We start from the raw sequence: 25,996 nt of genomic DNA on the forward strand, positions 1-25,996 counted from the left end.
ATCCTCCAACTTGTGGATGTCTTCTCTTGTGCAATATTCCCTCTTAATCAGTTCTTTGAATTCATTCCAGGGTGTGGCGTTAGCAGCTGCCAACCCTAAGATCTGCACTTGTGCGTTCCACCAAGTGAGCGCAATCCCTTCAAGTGTGCCAGTGGCGAACTTCACCCTGCGAGCCTCAGGGCATTCACACATTTCAAAAACCGACTCGAGCTTTTCAAACCAGTGGAGGAGTCCAACTGCCCCCTCCGTGCCACTGAACGAGCTAGGACGACAGTCCATGAAATTCTTGAATGTGCACCCAGGTTGTTGCTGAGCGGGTTGACCTATTGTGTACGAATAGGGCAAAGTTAAGTACGAGAATTAATGTAGGATCTAAAGATCCTAGTGTCTATACTGCAGGGTATACTACCTGCTTGGGCGGCTGCAACTGCCGCAGCAACGAGAGCCTCTAGCTGGGCTTGAGTCATGGTAATTCGTGCGGCCATTGATCTTCACATCAAAGGCAACATAAGTGAGAAAGGTTCGCGAGTAGTGCGATGACAGAAGAGTGTAAGCACATAAGTATTCTCATGCAATGTCAAGTTGTGAGCAAGGTAATGTAAGCATACTACGAGCAAAGTTCTATGCAAATTCTAGCATGTAGGCAATAAACATAAACCTTATTACCTAGGAAGTTGAGTCTTGCACGTGGAGCGAAGCGTCGTTGTGGATCGTTGAGAGCACTGTTCTGGTTATAGTCTGGTTTTAATAAAAACGTTTTCCCCTTATTAAAACCAAGTTCTCTATAACCAATGGCTCTGATACCAATCTGTCACACCCCCAAAAATCCACCTGCGGAGTATCACCGCTTGGGAGCGTGACTGACCAGGATCAAGCCACCAATCATACAGAACATTGTATAAAGTAAAAGTAATCACATTATAATCCAAACCATTTCCATATGAAAGGTGTTTCCAAAACATAAGTAAGTTAACATTGTTTAGCGGAAGCGTATTATTGTAAAACCCATAGCAAATAAGTATCAGACATCAAAAGTGTTTAACAAGGTGATCACGATCCAAGCCCCACAACGACCAGCTCCTCCGTGTGCAAGCTCCAAGTACCTAACGATCTGCAAGGCATGTAACAGAATGATCAACAAACTAGTTGAGCGAGTTCACATAAAGGAAATGCGTAATAGTAAGTTCATTTGTAATAGGTGGCTCTACTGGGCCGTTTGTATATTTTACTGTGGTGGTGTTCCACGTTTTCCTGTGGTGGTGTTCCACGTTTTCCTGTGGTGGGGTTCCACGTTTTCCTGTGGTGGTGTTCCACGTTTTCCTGTGGTGGTGTTCCACGTTTTCCTGTGGTGGTGTTCCACGTTTTCCTGTGGTGGTGTTCCACGTTTTCCTGTGGTGGTGTTCCACGTTTTCCTGTGGTGGTGTTCCACGTTACTGTGTGGTGGTGTTCCACGTTGTATAACCACTAGACTACTCGTAACTATAGGTATCCTTCACAACCGAGGATAGTAAAGTGGTAGTCTAGGCATAGTGTCAATAATGTATCTAATCAACCTTTCCATCCCATTCCCAACACCCCGGGAACCCCATGCCTTGGTAAGAGTGTGAACTCACCTTGGTTTGCTCGGTATGCTAAGTTATGCGCTCACTAGTAATTAATCACGTCCTACTGTACGCACGTATAACAAATCAGTTCATGTTCACAATGATTCGCATGCAATATAATGTTCACGTAACAGTCAGTTTGTACATCGGCGCAACACGTACCATTTCCTAGTTACTCATCAGCTAGTGCACACAATTACAAATGTAAACATTCATCATCAAGCATGGCATGTCAAATAGTTCATGTATACATTCCATCCTTCGAAGGATGTTTATAATTGCTACTATCCTTCGATCCACTGTTAACTTTCGACACATCAGTGATCTTTCAACACTTACAAGTTTTCACAGTTATCTTTCGGACTAGTTGGTATGTTTCGTACCATCAGTCATCTTTCGACCTAAGGTATCTTTCGGTCAACTTAATTATGTTTCGGTCATATCTATCCTTCGGTCAATGCTATGTTTCGACTACAAGCATCTTTCGATCAATCAACAGTTACGTTTTCACAATCAGTTACGTTTTCACAGGAACAGCAACCCTAATCATCTGTACAGCCGTCATCATCATTACCAAAACATCAGAATCATTTAGCACATCTAATCATAACGCAATCATCCAGAAATCATTGTCTAGCATGAACCTAGTTTAAACGTATCACGAAACCGGTTAACGCACATTAACACATCATCAAACCCTATGTGAAATCTATATCGATATTCAATCGTATTCAAAATCATAATATTCAGGCATGTATCAGTTCAGGTTACATCAACAATCAAGAACACACTACACGTGAACACATACGCATATAAACGAACGATCGAATCAAATAGATTTTACTAACCGAAATGAGGGTTTGGTCGCAAGGGTCTCCTGTGGTTACTAGCTTGCCGTCACAGTTTGGAGAGCTCTAGGGTTGGGAATATGATAGAAAATGACAGCCGATACATGCTGATACGTATTTATACGTATTACAGAAATGGGCCAAGCCCATCTGAAAGACTGGGCCGAAGGATCTGGGTTCCAGTCGAAGGATATGGTCTTGGTTCGAAGGATATGTTTCGAGATCCTTCGAACCGGCAGTTGATCCTTCGAATCGAAGGATATCTTTCGGGGTCCTTCGATTGGCATAACATGTTTCGATCTAAACTAAGTGTTTTAATCATATTCTAATAATAACTTTAATACCACAGCAAGTAATCACATATGTGCAACACGACAATTCATTTCATCAAAACACAACGTGTACAATTACAAGTCCATAATCCAAACAACTAAACAGTCAAAGTCAACGCGCATTTAATGCGAAAGTGAAAGTCAGAAACTCGAGTTGTCACAGTGTTGATAGGTTTTTGCACATTTAGTAATTTTATTCGGGATACAAACCTAAAATTTCAAACTTGTGAAATTCATGGGGAACACTACTTAAATATATAGGTAACCCCTGAAATCTCGTTTGAAAGGTCTCGTATTCTGATATACTAGGTGTTTATACTCTATGATGTCTGGGGTATTATTCCGGGACTTCTGCTGAACGGTAGTTCTGACCTAGTCCTTGGCTAATACTTTATCCAAAATGCTTGAAATATAGCATAAAGCCCTCAGCTGATTAGACAATAAAATTGATAATCATCCGTCGTAGCTGAAAAGATCCTCTAAAGGGGACACACTGCAAAGTCGAAACTGATATCTCTCTGCTGAACGGAAGTTCTGACCTGAGATCCCTCAGTTCTCGTATTTAACCCCTAATTTATGTACAGACATCATTGTAGTATTCTTGCCTGTAAGACTGAATATTGAGATTCTGGATACGGGAGTATATTCAAGAGGTGGGATACATGAATTGAGCTAAGTTCATAAAACATCTGAATCGTATCCTGAATAGATTGAAAATTGTGTGAAAATTTAAGAGGACAACTATATCGACAATCGACGTGAATCGTTTAGAACTTAAAATGATTAAAGCTTAACAATGCTAGTGATTTGTCTCACGAACTGATATGATCCTCTTACACAAACTCACAAAAAATATGTTTGTTTAAAGTTCATTTCTACATTTTAGTTGTTGTTATTGCATTTGTGTTTCATATTTTTGAAAAGTCAAAAAGATTTTCGACAACTGGTGTTGAAGAGCTGATATTCAAAATTCGAGTGCTAAACATGATGAACAGGATTGGGAAATTGTGTTGAAAAATTCTTTGAATGTCATATATAAATGGTTTGAAAGATTGTATGATTAGTTAATCAAGGTCATTCATTTGAACTTGATGTAACTAATATGGTTGTTGAAAATGATTTCTACCGGTAAGTTTACGGGAATTAATTTGTTATAAATTTGTAAAGCTTATGTTGAGGTAGAGAATATGCAGGATAAGCAGGTTTGGACTTCATTATTTCTGACGGTAGCTAATAGTCAAAGTTTGAACCAGATATCTCAGATTCGAGCATATTGAGAGGGGGAGTCAATGAAAGGGGGAGTCTGGATCAACAATCAAAGGGAAGAAATAAGTCAGAGCTAGGTTGTGATCTGAAAACCTGTGAAGAATACTTATGAGGAGAAGACAGAGAGTTGAAGAAAAGACCAAGACCGAAGACTCAGGTGCTGAAGATTGCTGAAGACTACGTCAACATCCAATGGGGAGTCTGTTAGTGCACGGAATGTCTGTTGACTTCGTCTACATCAAGTCTTAGGTCAATATAGATCAACATAGGGTTTAGAATGACGAAATCGTGAAATATGTTGACAGGTTCGCTTATATGAACATTTGTTCATAGGTTCGCTCCTAGGGTCTTACAGGTTCGCTTATCAGTCATTAGATTAGATAGGTTCGCTTATTAGGCTTGATATGGTTCGCTTTTGTGGTAAGTGGGCTGGTTCGCTTTTGTGGCAGTCCACATAAGCGAACCTACACACACTATATATAGTCTGATGTTGTCATTTCAGTAGTAACATGTGGAGCGAACCTAGGTCATTACTTGTGGGACGATACGCTGTCAAATTGTAATCATAAAGCAATAAAAGAGAAGAAATTAGAAAGGAATAGCTGTTGTAACCTTGTATACTCTGTTACCGCCTTTGTATATGAGGATGAGCTACCTTGATTGATGTTTTAGGGTCAAACAACGGTCCAACATCTTTGATAACAATCAGCCTGCATCTGTCTTTTTGATTCGGGTGCCGATAAAAGTTTTGTGTCATTATCTTTTGAGCCTTTGCTTTGCATGACTAGAACAAAACTAGGAAACCCTTGACAGTAGAGGTAGCTAGTGGTGAACCCGTTGTTCTCGATTCTGTTCTTCGAAATTGCCAGTTGAACCTTAATAACCATCTTTTTCCTATAGACCTCACACCGATGCAAATTGGAAGTTTCGACATTATAATAGGGATGGATCGGTTAGCCAAGTATCACGTAGAGGTAGCTTGTTTTGAGAAGATTGTCCGTATACCGCTTTCGACTGGTGAGAAACTTGCTAGTAGTCTTAAATTCGTGTCATGTACTCAAGCTTAAAGGTACCTGCGTAAGAACTATGTTGCCTTCTTGGCACATGTCGTAGAGGAGAAAGGAAAAGGTAAGTCTATTCAAGATATCCCTGTTGTTCGGGATTATCCTGCAGTATTTCCTGAAGAATTACTTGGTTTACCCCAAGCACGCCAAGTTGAGTTCCGTATTGATCTTGTACCTAGTGCTAATCCTATTGCTAAATCTCCGTATCATCTTGCACCGTATGAGATGCAAGAGTTATCCAAACAGCTTCAGGAGCTTTCTGATAAAGGTTTTATTCGTCCTAGCTTTTCACCTTGGAGTGCTCCCGTTCTTTTTGTCAAGAAGAAAGATGGTTCTTTCAGGATGTGCATCGATTATCGTGAGCTTAACAAGCTTACCATTAAGAATCGATATCCCCTACCTCGCATTGATGATCTCTTTGATCAGTTACAGGGTGCTACTTGCTTCTCAAAGATTGATCTATGTTCTGGGTATCATCAACTTCGTGTACTAGAGGAAGATATTCTTAAGACTACATTCCACACGAGATATGGTCATTATGAGTTCACTGTTATGCCATTCGGTTTGACTAATGCTCCTGTTGTTTTCATGGACTTGATGAATAGGGTTTGTAAGCCTTATTTGGACAAGTTCATCATCGTTTTCATTAACGACATCTTGATTTATTCTAAGACACGAGCCGATCATGAGCGACATCTCCGTCTTACTATGGAACTCCTGAAGAAAGAACAATTTTTCGCCAAATTCTCCAAGTGCGAATTTTGGCTTAAGGAAGTTCAATTTTTGGGACATATCGTTAACGAGCAAGGTATTCATGTAGATCCCACCAAGATCAGTGCGATTAAGGATTGGGATACACCTACTACTCCTACTGAGGTTTGTTCATTTCTTGGTCTCGCGGGTTATTACCACTGTTTTATTGAGAACTTCTCCAAGATTGCAGTTCCTCTCACTGCTTTAACTTAGAAGAATAAACCTTTCGAGTGGGGATCTAAACAGGAAGAAGCTTTTCAGGCCTTGAAACAGAAACTTTGTGATGCACCTATCTTATCTTTATCTGAGGGCAACGACGATTTTGTCGTATATTGTGATGCATCCAACTTGGGTCTTTGCTGTGTTCTCATGCAAAGGAACAAAGTCATAGCATATGCATCAAGACAGTTGAAAATACACGAGAAGAACTACACGACTCATGATCTTGAGTTAGGTGTTGTAATCTTTGCTCTCAAAATCTGGAGACACTACCTGTACGGTATCACTGACCACAAAAGCCTCCAGCATATTTTCATTCAGAAAGAACTTAATATGAGGCAGCGACGTTGGGTTGAACTTCTAAATGACTATGATTGCGAAATTCGCTACCATCCTGGTAAGGCGAATGTTGTGGCTAATGCATTGAGTCGTAAAGAGTGTGTCAAGCTTCATCGTGTTCAGGTTCGATCTGATATTCAAACCCGCATCTCTCAGCCTCAACATACTTGTGTTACACAAGACTTGATGGGTAAAGAATTACCATATCATATTAAGCCTGATCTTGAACAGAAAGACAATGGATTGTATTATTTCATGGACCGTTTATGGGTCCCAAGTCAAGATAATCTTAGCACTTTGTTAATGGATGAAGCTCACAAGTCTCGTTATTATATTCATCCTGGTGCAGACAAAATGTATAAGGATCTTCGAACCCAGTATTGGTGGCTGGGTATGAAGAAAGACATTGCCTTGTACGTATCCAAATGCCTTACTTGTCTTAAGGTTAAGGATGAACATCAACATCCCTCTAGATTACTGGAGCAACCAAAGATACCAGTTTGGAAATGGGAAAACATTGCTATGGATCTCATTACTAAGTTGCCACGCACTAAGAAAGGTCATGATGCCATTTGGGTAGTTGTTGATCGTCTTACAAAATCAGCGCATTTCTTGCCGATCCGTGAGGATCTATCTGCTGACAAACTTGCCAAAATCTATGTGGATGAGATTGTATCCCGACATGGTTTTCCTTTGAACATTATATCTGATAGAGATGCTCGATTTTCGTCTCACTTTTGGAGAACCATGCAATCTGCAATGGGTACCCAACTTAATTTAAGCACAACTTATCATCCGCAATCAGATGGTCAATCTGAAAGAACAATCCAGACATTGGAGGATATACTTAGAGCTTCTGTGATCGATTTTGGTGGTAGTTGGGATTCGTACCTTCCGTTGATTGAATTCTCCTACAACAATAGTTATCACTCCAGCATCAACACGGCACTTTTCGAGGCTTTATACAGTCGAAAATGTCGTTCACCAGTCTGCTAGAATGAGATCGGTGAAGCTCAGCTTACTGGACCTGAGCTCATTCTAGAGACTACAGATAAGGTTAAGAAAGTTTGCGATAACCTTCAGACAGCTAGAAGCCGTCGAAAGAGTTACGTGGATAGACGACGCAAGCCCTTAGAATTTCAAGTCGGTGATCACGTTCTACTCAAGGTTTCACCTTGGAAAGGTGTGATTAGATTTCGAAAGAAAGGAAAACTTACACCCAGATATGTTGGACCATTCAATATCGTTGAAAGAATCGGAAAAGTGGCCTACAGACTTGAGTTACCTCCTGAACTTGGAAATGTTTATCCAACCTTTCACGTGTCCAATCTCAAGAAGTGTTTAGCTGATGAGAATCTCCACATACCACTTGATGAAATTCGAGTTGATAACACGATGCACTTTGTTGAGAAGCCTGTGGAAACAATGGACCGTGAAGTCAAGAAACTCAAACGCAAGCACATACCTATCGTCCAAATTCGCTGGGAATCTAAACGTGGACCACAATTTACTTGGGAAAGTGAAGATCAAATGAAGGCGAAATATCTACATCTATTCTCACAAGTTTCCTCTAAATAAATTCCGGGACAAAATTTCCTAAAGTAGGGGAGACTGTGACATCTGTGCTTGTAATCATTGTATGAACTCTAAATAGTTCAATTATCAATAAAACAATGTGATTTGATCCCAATATTTGTTTATTTATGTTTGGCATTTTGCACGTTTTGATTTTGTTCAATTTCAAACTCTATATCACTTTCTTGAAAGTTATACGCAAACTGATGCATAAACGTAATCAGTTTAATGCGACAAACACTCCGGACATCAACATGCGCTTAACATACCTTAAATAACCTTTACATCACTTAGAAATAAGGTTTAAAGGGTTTGGTATGGCAAAAACAAGTTTATTCGATCGCAGGGACTATTTGCGACAAACTCCGAAAGTCTGCCGATTCGTATAGTAACGTACATTCCGGAACATGATCATAAGTTAAACATGCCATAAATATCCTTTACATAGCTTAGAAATAGGCTTTGACGGGTTCGGTATGCGAAAATAAACTTATTTGATCAAACAGGGACTAAAAGCGTCAAAAAATGCATAAGTTTGCATTTACGCGCATATCTTACGTTCTAAACATATCCGGACAACCAAAAATTTTTGTAATATTTAAAATATTTGTAGGATCGGTTTTAACAGCGTACGATTGCGTAACGAACGTTCGACGTGCGGAATCCGTGAACGTGCGTGACCGAACACACCAGAACGTACTAGAACCGTGATTCTATTGAATAAGATGACGCGTACAATGTAAGAATCACATAGAGAGAACTTTCTCTCTCTAGACTTTCTCTCTCTAAACTTGAATATCTAAATCTCCAAAATGAGCAAAAGTCTTTAATGAGAACCATAATGGTTCTATTTATAGGCCAAGGTATAAGGAGGTTCTTCTTATTTACCATTATGCCACCTTGCCTTTTAGTAACTAGATATTACAATATAATCCTAGATTTCTACAGTTTCAGCGACGGTTTGAATTGATGGAGGCGATATACATTAATGCACCAACAATATTTTATTTTAGTGATTGGAATGCTAAAATTTCATTCGTCGCGTAATTTGGATCGTTTTTTGCGTCCGTTGGTGTTTCGTCATAATTAACCGAATAAAATGACCGTACGGCCAAAAGAACCGACATCCGAGATGTTTTCAAGCAAATTTCATGTTCCCTAAACTTTGACATCATTATTGAGCCTTGAAAATGGGTTAACGGGGCTTAAACGTGTCAAAAATCAAGTTTGGAGCATACAGGGACCAAAACTGCCAAAACCTGAAAACTTTCATCCTAACCTGCCAGGAGTGTCGCGACAGAAACTCTGTCACCTTCCGCGTGTCGCTTGAGAGTGCATTGTAAAGAAAACCAGTTTCTTCAATCGGCGGTTGTTTCAGTGGGTTTTTACAATAGTTTTTCAATACATGGAGCTTGATTTGGTATTCTAATCTGCGGGTAACATGTGTATGGCCAAGATTAAGCTTTGGTTTACTCTAAAACACATGTCAATGATCAAATGGATCAAGAAAATCTATAATAACCCACCAATTCTTCACATTTCAACTTGCTCATTTGCATTTTATGCTCTCATTTACTTATTGAAGCTATCCCTCTGGTTGAAGGCTTCAAATATTTAGATTTCTTTGTTCTTGATCCAAGCTTGGACCCTTTGTAAGTCTCATTCATGCTTGGTTTTGTATTTTAAGCATGAAAGTCAAATAGTGTTTGGCTTTCTGCTTTGACCATGGTTTGGTCAACACAAAGTTCGTTTGAACTTTGCAACGTGAGCGTAATCATGATAGTTATAGTCCCCTGTGACAATACCTACTGATTACCACGTTGATTAGGCGTAGTGACGAGTCAAAGTTTCGGTCAAAGTACGTATTCATGCGTATTTTGCAACGAAGCCATTTTTTGGTATCAAAACACATTGTTTTGATATCAAACTTGTTTTCTAACTTAGTTAAACATGTTTTAACATGTTTAACTCGTCACTTTTAGTCTAATGCTTGTTTAGGGTCGTAAGATAAGCGGTCTAAACAACCGCTAAGACTTTCGAACCCGACCCGTTTGGTCGATCGTTAGGATCCGACCAAAAATATTTTGTGACCATAGTTGTATAGGGAATAACCTTCCAATGTTATACCTTATGGTGCACTGAACATTGTTATTGTTATTGTTTGCCTGATTTATCTGGGTGATAAGGTTCGGGAGTACAACAGCGATTTGCTGAGTGATTAAGGCTGCCAAAGCGGCATCCTGAGCTTGATCACGTCGAGGAGACATATTCTAAAAGGGTAAAGAAACATGAGGGAAAATGAGTGAGATGTCATTGGATATTCAAAACTGGATGTTGAGAATATCGACAAGGCATAATGATTGTGATCATTTGTTCGTTACTTAAAACAAACAAATGAAACTGAGACAAATCAAAGTAAATAGGTCAATATAATGTATCACTGAGGACATGCTCGCCTATAAGTGAACACTCACCCCAAGAGTTCCCAGGTAAGAGTGACTGGTCCGATACTGCGGATTTGTACGAACACTCTAGCCTTAGACAGAAAACTCAGGGTATAGGCATTCACTCTTCCAGTTGGCACGTGTTCACATTATTTAGACCCCAAACTTTGACGAGATTTTGAAAACTCAAAAGGCACAAAGCCAAGGATGAATCAAACCGGAAGGGTTCAAAACCATATAACAGAGGGTTCAAAACCTTATAACATAAGGTTCAAAACCTTATAACAGAAGGTTCAAAACCTAGTAATCAATCATCCAAGAACAGATGATTAATTTTCGAAGCGGATTCGTTATTGTGTTCTCGTTGTGGTTATCACCTAAGGATAGGTGAAGGCATTGTTTTACGACTAAACGCAAGTAAACTCGCGTTAGGGTCCTAGGAAGGTTATAGTCTAGGTCAAAGCATTACTAATAACCTAATTCCCTATAACCATTGGCTCTGATACCAACTTTTCTGTCACACCCCGACCACATAAAACAACAACACGTGGCGGAAACGTCGGGGAGTGTTGTAACAGAATCATTGTTTCATAACCATGGAATAGATAGTTTCGTTTTATTGAATTATTGAACTAAATGTTTTGATACAAATTAGATAAATACAACTATTATCCTCCAAGTTTTAAAGTTGCCAAGGCCTTGTCCATTCCTATGTGAGAATACACCAATATCATCAATCAAGCATCATCAACTATTGTACCTGAAACACATGTGAAAATAGGTACGTCAGCATAAAAATGCCGGCGAGTACATAGGTTTTGTATGAGTTTCAGATTCATGGCTCGTTTTACATATTTCAATACTTATTTAAAAACCTTGTTTTGAAAAGTATAGTATTGCGACATAAATAACCAACTCAAATCAAATTGGTTATATTTTATAAAAAATCTCGTAGCCATGATTCTTAACCCCAAAACATTTGTTTAATTAAATCCAGATTTGTAAATCGTTTATGGAATAAAACTCGAATAGTATAATATATTGTTGGAAAACCTTGTATTACAACTTTGTTTTGTTTACCATTGCCCAAGTGATCTAGATAACGCAACGGTATATAATGTATTAAAAGCACTTATATATAGGAAGTACCAGCGGCGTATCCACCATGCTTTTAACACATTATACCCGCCCCGTTACCTAATCACTTCCCTATCCCATTGGTTCAAACAGGTTTCGACGGTTCATGTCAATCAATGGTTACAAACGGTTCACATAGTCAAGTAGTCACAAACGGTTCATATAGTCCAACGGTTCATCTAGTCAACGGTTGCAAACGGTTCACATAAGCAACAGTTACTAACGGTTCACATAGTCAAATGATTACAAACGGTTCACATGATCAAATGGTTACAACGGTTCAAATGATCAAATGGTTACAACGGTTCAAATGATCAAATGGTTATACAACGGTTCAAAATGTAAAACAATGTGTCCATATGCTGGATGAGCATATGCGACAAAATGTAGTATATGGAAATCAATGTGCTAGCATGTTAAGTGAACATACATAGCAAAACATAATGAAATCGTGTACTAATAATGTACTATTGAACATAGTAAGTATATGATATAAAAACATGGGAAACATGAAAGTATCAAGTAGGCACATGTGTTCCACCCCAAAACAGTTTGAAAACAGTAAAAGAGGGGACTATGTACTCACCTGAGGGTGCTTAGAAGTCTTGAACAACAACCAAGCAAAGCTAGAGTGATCAGGGAATCAAACGGCACCCTATATAGGTAACTATGTAAATAACCGGACCTAAATCGGGAGATAGGATAGAATGAGGTTCTATAAATCAAACGAGTAATTAAACTCGTATGGTATGATTTAATAGACCTTACATTCAGATTGGAAAGCCTACCTAAGTGCTTTTGACCCGTTTCGACACATTATGGTAACATAAGCTACTATAAGGCGTCGTTAGCGTAAAACTATGTTCGGATGGTTAACTATGTGCTATGCCAAGTCTTACATGCCCAATTATCCCTAAACATGTTACTAAATCAGATTATATGTCAAAAATAAGTTCACATAGGCAAAATACGGATTTTAGCTTTAAAAGGGCATTTTGGTCATTTCCTATGGGCATACAAGCTAACTAGCAAATGACTAACCAATCCTATGTGATCATAAGGTATAACCTCAGTGGTTATTCCCTATGCAACTATGATCACTAACTAAGCTTGGTCGGATCCTAAAGATCGACCAAACGGGTCGGGTTCGAAAGGCTAAGCGGTTGTTTAGACCGCTTACCTTACGACCCTAAACAAGCACTAAACTAATAGTGTCGAGTTAAACATGTCAAAACATGTTTAACCTACTGATTTGGTATTAAAACAAGGTGTTTTGATACCCTAAAGTAGTTCCGTTGCAAAATGCGTGCTAAAACGCATTTTGACCGAAACTTTGACTCGACACTACAACTAGCTAACGTGGTAATCAGCGGTTATAATCACGAAGGATTATAATGTCACACCCCCAAAATCCACCTGCGGAGTACCACCGCTTGGAGGCGTGACATGACCAGGATCAAGCCATCAATCATATCAAACATAGCATTTAATAATAATAAAAGTCGTTAAGGTAGTTCATCACGACATGATTGATGTTCAAAAACCAAACATTGTTTAAGTAGCGGAAGCATAGTAATGTAAACTCAAAATAGTTATAAGTTCTGATATTGTTCATGATCCATATCCCACAACGACCTGCTCCTCCCTGTGCAAGCTCCCATAAAGTACCTAAGGTCCTGCAAGGCATGCAGCAAATAATCAACAAACTAGTTGAGCGAGTTCACAGAAAGTAAGTGCGTAAAAGTAATGCGTAAGTTCATCTAGTGGGGGTTTCCCATGTATATACTACTGGTGAGGGATTCTCACGTTTATCCTTTATAATGGGGGCTTCCCATTATGGTACTTACTAGACTAGTGCAACCATGTGTTCTTCTTAAACCGAGAACAGGAATACGTACAGGGTCACGTAGGCTTTACGTGACGTGCCCTTCCCCGAGGACAGTGGTACGCGTGGGGGCTACGCAGGATTTACGCAGCGTGTCCTTCCGACCCGGAAGACAGTAGAAGGTATTGGGTTACGTAGGCTTTACGTAACGTGTCCTCCCGACCCGGGAGACAAATGGCAAATACTGGGTTACGTAGGCTTTACGTAACGTGTCCTGACTATCCTGAGGACGATGGTCTATAGTCTAGCGATTTCGTAAGTACGGGTAATCATTCCATATCCAACATATCCAACATATCCAACCCAATTCCCAACCCGGGAATCCCATGCCTTGGCTGTGTGAACTCACCTTGGTTTGCTCGGCAGATACACAAAGAGTACAGGTAAGCTAGTAAATGGTCAACCACGTCCTATCATGGTTATAATACAAGTCAGGTTTTGACTTCATGTAATGCACGTATAAAACATACAAGTTAACATGTTTCGAGCACTTATAGAACATGGTAACACTTAGCAGTCAAGAGCATACTTGTGCGTTCTAATCTTGGCCCAACATAACCCGGCCCAATATATTAAACTTGTGTGATCCAATGTCTAAGCCCAAACGACAATCAGCCCAATTACATACTACCAAATACATATCGGCCCAAATGCATAACGCATGACAGTCAATTGCATAAGTCCAAAAGGTTTGGTCCAGAATGATTGGGCCCGTGACAGTGTAGGCCCAAAACAGTGCACGTGCATACTTGGTCTCGAGTCGCAACCGGCGATCTCGAGTCGCAACAGGGAATTACGAGTCGCAGCAAGGGATTACGAGTCGCAACAGGAGGTTACGAGTCGCAATGGTGATCTCGGCTTGTCATGGTCTGGTTACGAGTCGCAACATGACTCGCAACCGTGGTTGCGGCTCGTGCTGATGTGGTCTCGAGTCGAGACTGTGGGTTCCCGACTCGCAATCTGGGTCGCAACCAAGCGTGTAACAGCTTTCCTGATTTCATGCAATTCTGTTACAACATTTATGCAAATCAATTATCGTTGTCAGTTTCCAAAAAAAAATCAATTAACAACTAACAGTTTACCATTCAAGAAATCATCGATCAAACAGGGTTTTCTAAACCTTAATTCGTATGAACAACAACATGAACAACACTTAAACAATTCATCAATAACTATACAACATTCATACCAATCATCTAGCCATTCTATCAACCGGTTATTATATAAACAAGCATCCAAATCCTGTGAACTAGTACCCGATCATCACATCGTCAACAACCATAAAATTAATACATGAAGGTTGATTTACAAACACTATTAACTATAATCACAGAAGATCATGCGAACAAGGATTCTCAGTTGTTAACAACATCACATACAATGACACATGAATCATACATACTAACATACTAACCGAATGGATTGGAACAAAGAGAAGGTGAGCCGAGATCCTTGATCCGAAGAAGGATTGTTTGCCGTCGGATTTCCAAGCAAGCCGAGAGAGAGAAAAGTAGCAACTAGGGTTCTTGTGTGTATTGTGGTTTTGTAAAAAGTGGGGAATGGTTACAACATTCCCATATGTCAATCGGCTAAGGTAGGGGTGGGCCGAACCCTCTCTTGGGCTGCCCAAGGTTCCGTGTGCAAAGCATAAGGCCCGAATGGGCTTGTGCGATTAGTTATGGTGTGCGGTTTGGACTCGTGTAACATTCTCATAACATACATACACATAAGGCACATAACAAACATTCATTTAAAATCATATAATTCAGTTCTCATAAGCATGTAGCGTTACACAAATTAAGTCTAAAGTTCGAGTTGTCACATTATCCCCAACTAATTGGAAATTTCGTCCCGAAATTTGGTATGCACTCACTGAGGAAGCTAGGTAAGTTCAATCGTTCACTGGTTTTCCTGGGGTGTCACATCCTCCCCCCGTTGATCTGGAATTTCGTCCCGAAATTCCGAAGTAGTAGCTTCAGCCTCAGTAGTGGTAGCATTGGTTTCGAATAACTGGGGGTACTTTGCTGTCATCCTGTCTTCGCGTTCCCAGGTGTACTCTGGACCACGTTTGGAGTTCCAACGTACTTGAACAAGAGGGATTCTCTTGTTTTTGAGGACCTTCACATCCCGGTCCGTGATTTCTACTGGTTCCTCGACGAACTGCAACCGCTCGTCGATAGTGAGTTCCTTAAAAGGAATGATGAGGGTTTCATCTGATAGGCACTTCTTCAGGTTCGATACATGAAAGACATTGTGAACTGCCCCGAGTTCAGCTGGTAGGTTCAATCTGTAGGCTACCTTGCCAATCTTTTCTATGATTTCGAATGGTCCGACGTGTCGCGGATTCAGTTTGCCCCGTTTGCCAAAACGAACCACACCCTTCCAGGGTGAGACTTTTAGTAAAACCCGGTCCCCGACCTGAAATTCCAAAGGCTTTCTACGCTTGTCGGCGTAGGCTTTCTGACGGTCGCGTGCTGCCGCCATGCGTTGTCGTATCTGTGCAATCTTTTCTATGGCGTCCACTACTATCTCTGGACCCGTAATCTGACTATCCCCCACCTCTGCCCAACAGAGAGGTGACCGGCATTTACGCCCGTACAATGCCTCGAATGGAGCGGCTTGAATGCTGGTGTGATAACTATTATTATACGAGAACTCCACCAAAGGGAGGTGCTTTTCCCAGCCGTTGCCGAAATCTATGACGCATGCCCGAAGCATGTCTTCTAGAGTTTGGATCGTACGCTCAGACTGCCCATCCGTCTGAGGATGATATGCTGTGCTCATGTCTAATCGTGAGCCGAAAGATTTGTGCATCGCTTGCCAAAGCTCTGACGTGAATCGTGCATCGCGATCCGAAATGATGGACGTGGGCACCCCGTGCCTCGAAACAACTTCTTTAAGATAGACGTCTGCGAGAGTGGAGAACTTATCCGTTTCCTTTATAGGTAAGAAGTGTGCAGACTTGGTGAGTCGGTCCACGATCACCCATATGGTATCATTCCCACGCTGGGATCTAGGTAGGCCTGTAACGAAATCCATGGAAATTTCTTCCCATTTCCACTGAGGTATCTTAGGCTGCTGGAGTAGGCCCGCTGGTTTCTGATATTCGACCTTGACTCTCGCACAGGTCAAGCATTTTCCAACGTACGTAGCGATGTGGGCCTTCATACTAGGCCACCAATAAGTAGTGCTGATGTCGTGGTACATTTTATCCGACCCTGGATGTACCGAGTAGCGAGACTTGTGTGCTTCGTCCATCACAAGTTCGCGTAGACCGCCATAAAGTGGGACCCAAATACGCCCCGTTACATAGTAGGCGCCGTCTTCCTTTAGTTCCATTTGCTGTCGTGAGCCGCGTAAGGCTTCAGCCTTAACGTTTTCTGGTTTCAATGCTTCTACCTGAATCGTAAGCTGTAGCGCTCGCACGCGCCGAGGTAAAGTGTCTTTCCGACTGAGGGCGTCAGCCACAACATTGGCTTTGCCTGGATGGTACTTGATAGCGCATTCGTAATCGTTCAGTAATTCAACCCATCGTCGTTGACGCATGTTCAAATCTTTCTGCTTAAGAATATGCTCGAGACTCCTGTGATCGGTGTAAATCGTGCACCTGGTACCGTACAGGTAGTGTCGCCATATCTTAAGCGCGAAAACCACAACTCCCAGCTCTAAATCGTGCGTCGTGTAGTTCCGTTCATGAATCTTTAGTTGACGAGAGGCGTAGGCAATAACTTTATCCCGCTGCATCAATACACAACCCAGACCCTGTATTGATGCGTCACAATATACTACGAAGTCATCCGTGCCCTCTGGCAGTGAGAGAATAGGTGTGCTGCAAAGCCTATCCTTTAGATACTGAAAAGCAGTTTCCTGCGTGTTGCCCCAACGGTAGGTGACACCCTTCTGTGTCAGTAGTGTAAGTGGTTGCGCGATCTTCGAGAAATCCTTGATAAACCGTCTGTAGTAACCTGCCAAACCCAAGAATTGGCGTATTTCCGTTGGCGTTCGTGGTGCAGGCCAGTTCCTGATCGAGTCTACCTTGGATGGATCGACATGGATCCCATCCTTGTTCACTACGTGGCCTAGAAAATGGACTTCACGAAGCCAGAAGTCGCATTTCGAAAACTTAGCGTATAGCTGTTCCTTCCGAAGGAGTTCCAAAATAAGGCGAAGATGCTGCTCGTGTTCCTCCTGACTCTTGGAGTAAATCAGAATGTCGTCGATGAAAACAATGACGAACTTGTCAAGATAGGGTTTGCACACCCTGTTCATAAGATCCATAAATACAGCAGGCGCGTTCGTTAACCCGAACGGCATGACAAGAAACTCGTAGTGACCGTAACGAGTTCTGAATGCAGTTTTGGAGACGTCCTCATCCCGGACTCTCAGCTGATGGTACCCCGACCTCAAATCTATCTTCGAATAGTAGCACGACCCTTGCAACTGGTCGAATAAGTCGTCTATGCGTGGAAGAGGATAACGGTTCTTCACCGTCACCTTGTTGAGTTCACGGTAGTCGATGCACATCCTGAACGTACCGTCTTTCTTTTTCACGAAAAGCACTGGAGCTCCCCAAGGCGAAGAGCTTGGACGAATAAAGCCCTTTTCCAAGAGCTCTTGTAGCTGCTTTGACAGTTCCTCCAATTCTGATGGAGCTAGGCGATATGGTGCGCAAGCTATGGGTGCTGCTCCTGGAGCGAGCTCGATTTGAAATTCGACCTGACGATGAGGCGGTAAGCCAGGTAAGTCTTCAGGAAACACCTGAGGGTAGTCACGTACAATTGGAATATCCTCCAATTTCTTTTCTTTTGCTGATGCGTCTGTAACGAGTGCCAAGATTGCGGTGTGACCCTTCCGCAGGCACTTCTGAGCCTTCAAGAAAGAGATGATGCCAACCACAGCACCACTCTTGTCGCCTTGGACTTCGAGAGGTTCTTGACCAGAACGTGGAATGCGAATAATCTTCTCGCTGCATAAGATCTCTGCCTGATGTTGGGACAACCAATCCATCCCAATCACGACGTCGAAGCTACCCAAAACTATGGGAATGAGGTCGATAGAGAAAGCTTGACCAGCTAGGATAAGATTACAACCCTGAACTACGTGCGTGGCTTCTAGACTTTTACCGTTAGCTAACTCTACTACATGTTTGGTGGGTAAAAGTGTTGGTGCACGTTTTAGCAGTTGACACATTTTCACAGACATATAGCTTGTATCCGCACCCGAATCAAACAAAACAGTAACGTAAATATTGTCGAGGAGAAACTTACCCATAACCACATTGGGATCGTTCACTGCGTCACCTCGACCCAGCACAAAAGCGCGTCCCCTAGCCTCGTTGCCATTATTGTTGTTGTTTCCACCGTTGTTGTTCCCGTTGCCCTGGTTATTGTTGTTGCGATTCTGGTTCAACTGAGGGCAGTCGCGTTTGAAATGACCTTCAGCCCCACACTGAAAACATCCCCGGTTTCCACGCTGTGGCTGCTGCTGCTGCTGCTGCTGGTTCTGTGGAGCTGGTTGTTGCTGTTGCTGATTCTGGTTTGCAGGCCGTGGGCTCCTACAGTCTTTGGCCTCGTGCCCCATCTTGAGACACCTTTGGCAACGACCCTTGCTGCATGGGCCGCTATGGTGCCTGTTGCAATTGTGACACTTGGGGTGAAATCCCTGATATCTTCCCCGTCTATGACCACCAGAGGATTGCTGACTGGGACTCTGGTAGTGGTCAGTCTTCTGTTGCTGAGCTTGAGACTGAACGGATGCTGAACCTTTACTAGAATCTCCATCCCACTTTCTTTTGCTGTCACTAGTAGTAGCAGGAGTAGCTGAAGGAGTGACTGTAGCAGTAGCGTTGACACGCTTAGGCAGTTTATTCTGATCCACCGCCTGATCGGTAATGCGATGAGCGAGGCGCTGAATTTCCTGAATGTTGTCGAGATTAGCCGATGTGACATGGCTCTGGATTTCTGGCGCCAATCCCTTGAGATACATCTCAATGCGCTTGTATGGAGGATCCACCATAGTTGGGCACAGCACGGCTAGCTCATTTGACCGTTTAGTATACGCCTCAATCTCGGACCCAACCATTTTCAGATTATACAGCTCGTCTTCCAACTTGTGAATATCTTCACGCGTACAATACTCACGCTTGATGAGTTCTTTGAAATCGTTCCATGGGGTGGCGTTAGCAGCTGCCAACCCTAAGATCTGAACTTGGGCGTTCCACCAAGTTAATGCTATTCCTTCCAAGGTGCCAGTTGCATACTTAACCTTGCGAGCCTCAGGGCACTCGCACATTTTGAATACTGACTCTAGCTTTTCAAACCAATGGAGGAGTCCCACTGCCCCCTCTGTGCCGCTGAAAGTACTTGGACGACAGTCCATGAAGTTCTTAAAGGTGCAAACTTGCTGCGCTGGTTGACCTATTGTGTACGAATAGGGCAAAGTTTAAATACGAGGGCTAGTTTAGGAGTGTAGGATCTAAAGATCCTAGCGTAAGTTAGGACTACAGGATATACTACCTGCTTGAGCAGCTGCAAGTGCCGCAGCAACTTGAGCTTGAACGAGAGCCTCTAGCTAGGCTTGAGTCATGTTGATTCGTCCAGACATGATCTTCATTGTAAAAAGTAATGTAAGTGAGAGTGGTTCACGAGTAGGTCGATGACAGAAAAGCGTAAGCACGTAGGGATTCTCATGCTATAGTATCATGTGTATCTAAACGTAATGCGAGCAAAGTTCTAAGCGGTTCTAGCATACAGGCAATAAACATAAACCTTATTACCTAGGATGTCGAGTCTTGCACGTGGAGCGAAGCGTCATTGTGGATCGTTGAGAGCACTGTACTGGTTATAGTCCGGTTTTAATAAAAACGTTTTCCCATATTAAAACCAAGTTCTCTATAACCAATGGCTCTGATACCAATCTGTCACACCCCCAAAATCCACATGCGGAGTACCACCGCTTGGAGGCGTGACATGACCAGGATCAAGCCATCAATCATATCAAACATAGCATTTAATAATAATAAAAGTCGTTAAGGTAGTTCATCACGACATGATTGATGTTCAAAAACCAAACATTGTTTAAGTAGCGGAAGCATAGTAATGTAAACTCAAAATAGTTACAAGTTCTGATTTTGTTCATGATCCATATCCCACAACGACCTGCTCCTCCCTGTGCAAGCTCCCATAAAGTACCTAAGGTCCTGCAAGGCATGCAGCAAATAATCAACAAACTAGTTGAGCGAGTTCACAGAAAGTAAGTGCGTAAAAGTAATGCGTAAGTTCATCTAGTGGGGGTTTCCCATGTATATACTACTGGTGAGGGATTCTCACGTTTATCCTTTATAATGGGGGCTTCCCATTATGGCACTTACTAGACTAGTGCAACCATGTGTTCTTCTTTAACCGAGAACAGGAATACGTACAGGGTCACGTAGGCTTTACGTGACGTGCCCTTCCCCGAGGACAGTGGTACGTGTCACACCCCCAAAATCCCACCTGCGGAGTACTACCGCTTGGAGGTGTGACTGACCAGGATCCAGCCACCAATCATACTGAACAAGCATATAAGTAGTTATAAAAGTTTAACCATCACGATTGGTATTCAAAAACAAATAAGTTTAAGTTGCAAGCGGAAGCATAAGTTTAAAGTTATAACATAAGTTCCAAAAAATTTCAAGTTAAACATAGTCTTATAGCAATTCCTGTCCCACAACGATCCTCCTCCATGCAAGCTCCAGCTAAGTACCTATGGTCCTGCAAAGCATGTAGTAACGAGTCAACAACTAGTTGAGTGAGTTCACGGGTGGGCGTTCGTTTTAGTTGTTTCGAAAACAGTTTACTTTATCTGGCATCCTGCCGTGGGGGTTACCCCATAGTTTAAAAACGTGACAAGTTCGTTCCCAGTTACTCCGGCACTCCGGCCGTGGGGGCTACCCCATGTAGTTATCAGGCATTTCGGCCGTGGGGGCTACCCCATGTAGTTATCAGGCATTTCGGCCGTGGGGGCTACCCCATGTGTATACTAGACTCGTTACCGTATCGATTGCTGACTGTAGTCATGTTTATGTGCCCTGAAAACATCAATGTCTATCATCATTGACGTGCCCCAGATCCATTAGTTCACGCCCGTCCTCTGCGGCACGGTGTGAGGCTTGTCAGACCTAAATAGCGCTATCTAACTAATGACCCGCTCGCCATTGGCCCGGCGATTAGTCGATACAAAAAGGAGGGACTTCGTGATAGAGTTTTAGTCTAGTACGTTTATCTGTCCATCCGGACGAGGAATTACATTCCTGAACCACTAACGTCCTACCCAAGGTAGACGAGGAACCCACGTTCCTTAACCCCGTTCCCAACCCAGGGAATCCCATGCTTTGTAAAGGGTGTGAACTCACCTTGGTTTGCTCGGCAGTTAATCGCAGAAAGTCAATCAAGTCGCAAGTAGTCAGTTACGTCCTAACACGGATATCACTTATAATCAGATTCAAGCCAGCAATGCACGTATGTTTAACACGTATGGCAAACACGTTTAACAGTTCACAGTTCTCAGTTAACAATCAGACATAATCCAAAGTCTAAGTGTAAGGCCCAAACAGTTGGGCTCGTGATAACAGACCCAAATAACATCTCAACAGTAGCACAGAAGTCCATAAATTCGGCCCACTAACTTAGGCCCGAGGTGTGGTCTCGAGTCGCAACTGGACTCGCAAGCATGGTCTCGAGTCATGCTGTGTGTGCTGATCTCAGGTGGTTGCGAGTCGCAACCGGTGTCGCAACCGTGGTCTCGGTTCATCATGCTGAGGTCTCGAGTCGCAACGGGACTCGTAACCTGTGGTTTCGGCTTGTCCTGATATGGTTGCGAGTCGCAACCGCGTGGTCTCGAGTCATCACGCTGTGGTTGCGAGTCGCAACGGGTGATTGCGAGTCGGTAAGATGTCATTTTCACGTTCAGGTGCTGATGCAGATAGTCAGATTAATGGTACAATATAATCAGGCCCAAATCCGGAAATAACCAATAGAAATTCACTAACATATTTCCTAATCATGCTATTAGTCAAATGTGGATCAAAATCACAAGGGTTTTTCAATCTTCAACTATCATTCAAAGTGTTCTTCAAATATTCAAACCCATCTTCATCAAGTTCATAACATTTTAACCACTTATTCAATCAACACTATGAACAAGCATCAAAACACTAAGCACAACACATAACCCGGTTTTCATACAAGTCCGATTTCATGACATATGTAACCCGATTTCATGTTCATCAACATAAGTGGTTCAAACTTCATTTAGACACAACATATCACATCTTGCCATATAATATATGTTAACCGGTTATCAACATGGTGCATATTAGAATCATCATAAACATCAAGAACATCATGTAATCTCTAACTATAGACATCATCTCATGCATACATCCATTCAAGCACAAACACAACAAAAATTAACCATAAAAATACTAACCGGTTGGTGATGTGTGTGTGTGTGCCGATCCAAAGTCCAAATCCGAGGGTTTCTTGTGTCAACCGAGTGGATCCGAGAGTCTTGGAGATGTGTTTGTGTGCTAGAGTTCTAGTGGGAGAGAAGATAGAAGTGTGTGTGTGTTCTAATGTTCAACAAAGTGGTAACAAGTAACTAGGGGTGGTGTATTTATAGTCAAGTTCCAAATGGTGCACCCTTAGTGGGTTTCGAGTGGGATTTACGGCCCAAAGGCCCAACCGGCCAAAGGTTCTCGGCCCAAAGGCCCATTCGGTCACTATTCACTCGAGACCTCATGGTCTCGAGTCGGGTTCTTTGTTCTCGGGTTGGGTTCTCGGTTCACATAAAACACGTACACGTATATATATACAAATGCACACATACAAAGCACATAAAAGTTCACGTTTATCATTAAGTTTAATCATTCAACTAATCACATAATGTACAAGCAAGTTACATCACGACACAACGAAAGGTTCTAGATTTCGAGTTGTCACATCATCCCCAAGCTGAAAGAAATTTCGTCCCGAAATTTGATGGCACTCACTGAGGAAGCTAGTTAAGTTGCATGGTTTTCCTGGTTTTCCTGGGGTGTCACATCCACCCCCCGTTGATCTGGAATTTCGTCCCGAAATTCCGTAGCTTCAGCCTCAGTAGCGTTTGTACTGTTCTCAAACAGTTGGGGATACTTTTGTTTCATCCGATCTTCGCGCTCCCAGGTAAACTCTGGGCCGCGACGTGAGTTCCAACGAACTCGAACAAGAGGTATTCTAGTGCTCTTGAGGACCTTAACATCCCGGTCCGTGATTTCGACAGGTTCTTCGACGAATTTCAACTGTTCGTCGATCGTGAGTTCCTTCAGAGGAACTACGTGCGTCTCATCTGACAGACACTTCTTCAGATTTGACACATGGAAAACGTTGTGAACTGCACCGAGTTCTGCTGGTAATTTCAGTCTGTAGGCCACCTTGCCTATTTTCTCAAGAATTTCGAAAGGTCCAACGTATCGTGGGTTGAGTTTGCCGCGTTTACCAAAACGAACCACACCCTTCCAGGGTGAAACTTTGAGTAAAACCCGCTCCCCAACCTGGAGCTCAAGTGGTTTCCTGCCCTTATCGGCGTATGCCTTCTGACGGTCACGAGCGGCCGCCATGCGTTGTCGTATTTGAGCAATCCGCTCAGTAGTGTCTACCACATGTTCTGGACCAGTGATCTGACTATCCCCCACCTCTGCCCAACAGAGGGGTGACCGGCATTTACGTCCGTACAATGCCTCAAACGGAGCAGCTTTAATGCTGGTGTGGTAGCTGTTATTATACGAGAATTCCACGAGTGGCAGATGCCTTTCCCAGCTGTTGCCAAAGTCGATTACACAAGCGCGAAGCATGTCTTCTAAGGTCTGAATAGTTCGCTCGGACTGCCCGTCCGTCTGTGGGTGATACGCTGTGCTCATATCTAAACGTGAGCCAAAAGACTTGTGCATTGCCTGCCACAGTTCCGAAGTAAAACGTGCATCTCGATCAGAGATAATAGAAGTGGGCACCCCGTGCCTCGAAACAACTTCCTTGAGGTATATTTCCGCTAGAGTGGAGAATTTATCTGTTTCTTTGATTGCCAAGAAGTGTGCGGATTTTGTGAGTCGATCCACGATCACCCAGATAGTATCGTTCCCGCGCTGTGATCTAGGTAAGCCAGTAACGAAATCCATGGAAATTTGCTCCCATTTCCATTGTGGTATCTCTGGTTGCTGAAGTAGGCCTGAAGGTTTCTGATATTCTGTCTTGACTCGCGCACAAGTCAAACACTTGCTGACGTAGGTTGCTATGTGGGCCTTCATGCTAGGCCACCAATACGTAGTTTTGATATCGTGGTACATTTTGTCCGAACCAGGGTGTACCGAGTAGCGAGATTTGTGCGCTTCATCCATCACAAGTTCTCGTAAGTCGCCATAGAGTGGGACCCAAATGCGTCCTGTCACATAATAAGCACCGTCTTCCTTCTGTTCTAAGCGTTGTCTTGACCCGCGTAGGGCTTCAGCTCTAACGTTTTCTGGTTTCAGCGCTTCTATCTGAGCAGCTCGTATTTGCGAAGGTAGACTAGAATGGATCGTGAGTTGTAAAGCTCTTACACGCTTAGGCGTAGTGTCCTTTCGACTGAGGGCGTCCGCCACTACATTGGCCTTGCCCGGGTGATACCTGATAGAGCACTCGTAATCATTCAGCAGTTCGACCCATCGTCGCTGCCGCATATTCAGTTCCTTCTGCTTGAATATGTGTTCTAAACTTCTGTGGTCGGTGTAGATGGCGCACTTGGTTCCGTACAGGTAATGCCGCCATAGTTTAAGTGCGAAAACAACAGCTCCCAGCTCTAAATCATGTGTCGTGTAGTTCTTCTCGTGAACTTTGAGTTGTCGTGAGGCGTAAGCTATGACTTTATCTCGTTGCATCAATACACAACCAAGACCTTGAATTGATGCATCACAGTAAACCACAAAATCATCCGTGCCCTCTGGCAGTGAAAGGATAGGTGCACTACAAAGTCTATCCTTTAGATGCTGAAAGGCTAACTCTTGTGCATTTCCCCAATGATAAACAACGCCTTTCTGCGTTAACAAAGTGAGAGGCTGCGCGATCTTAGAAAAATCCTTAATGAATCTCCTGTAGTAACCTGCCAATCCCAAGAATTGGCGAATTTCCTTTGGTGTGCGAGGCGCAGGCCAGTTCTTAATAGATTCCACTTTGGATGGATCAACGTGAATCCCATCCTTGTTCACCACATGCCCTAGGAAATGGACCTCTCGAAGCCAGAAGTCGCATTTCGAGAATTTCGCGTAAAGCTGTTCCTTCCGAAGGAGTTCCAGAATAAGTCGTAGATGTTGTTCGTGTTCCTCTTTGCTCTTAGAATAGATCAGGATGTCGTCGATAAAGACTATAACAAACTTGTCCAGATACGGTTTGCACACTCGATTCATCAAATCCATAAAAACTGCCGGTGCGTTCGTCAGCCCAAACGGCATGACCAGAAACTCATAGTGCCCATATCGAGTC

The sequence above is a fragment of the Helianthus annuus genome, chromosome 4 (assembly GCF_002127325.2).
Source record: "Helianthus annuus cultivar XRQ/B chromosome 4, HanXRQr2.0-SUNRISE, whole genome shotgun sequence".
Taxonomy (NCBI): domain Eukaryota; kingdom Viridiplantae; phylum Streptophyta; class Magnoliopsida; order Asterales; family Asteraceae; genus Helianthus; species Helianthus annuus.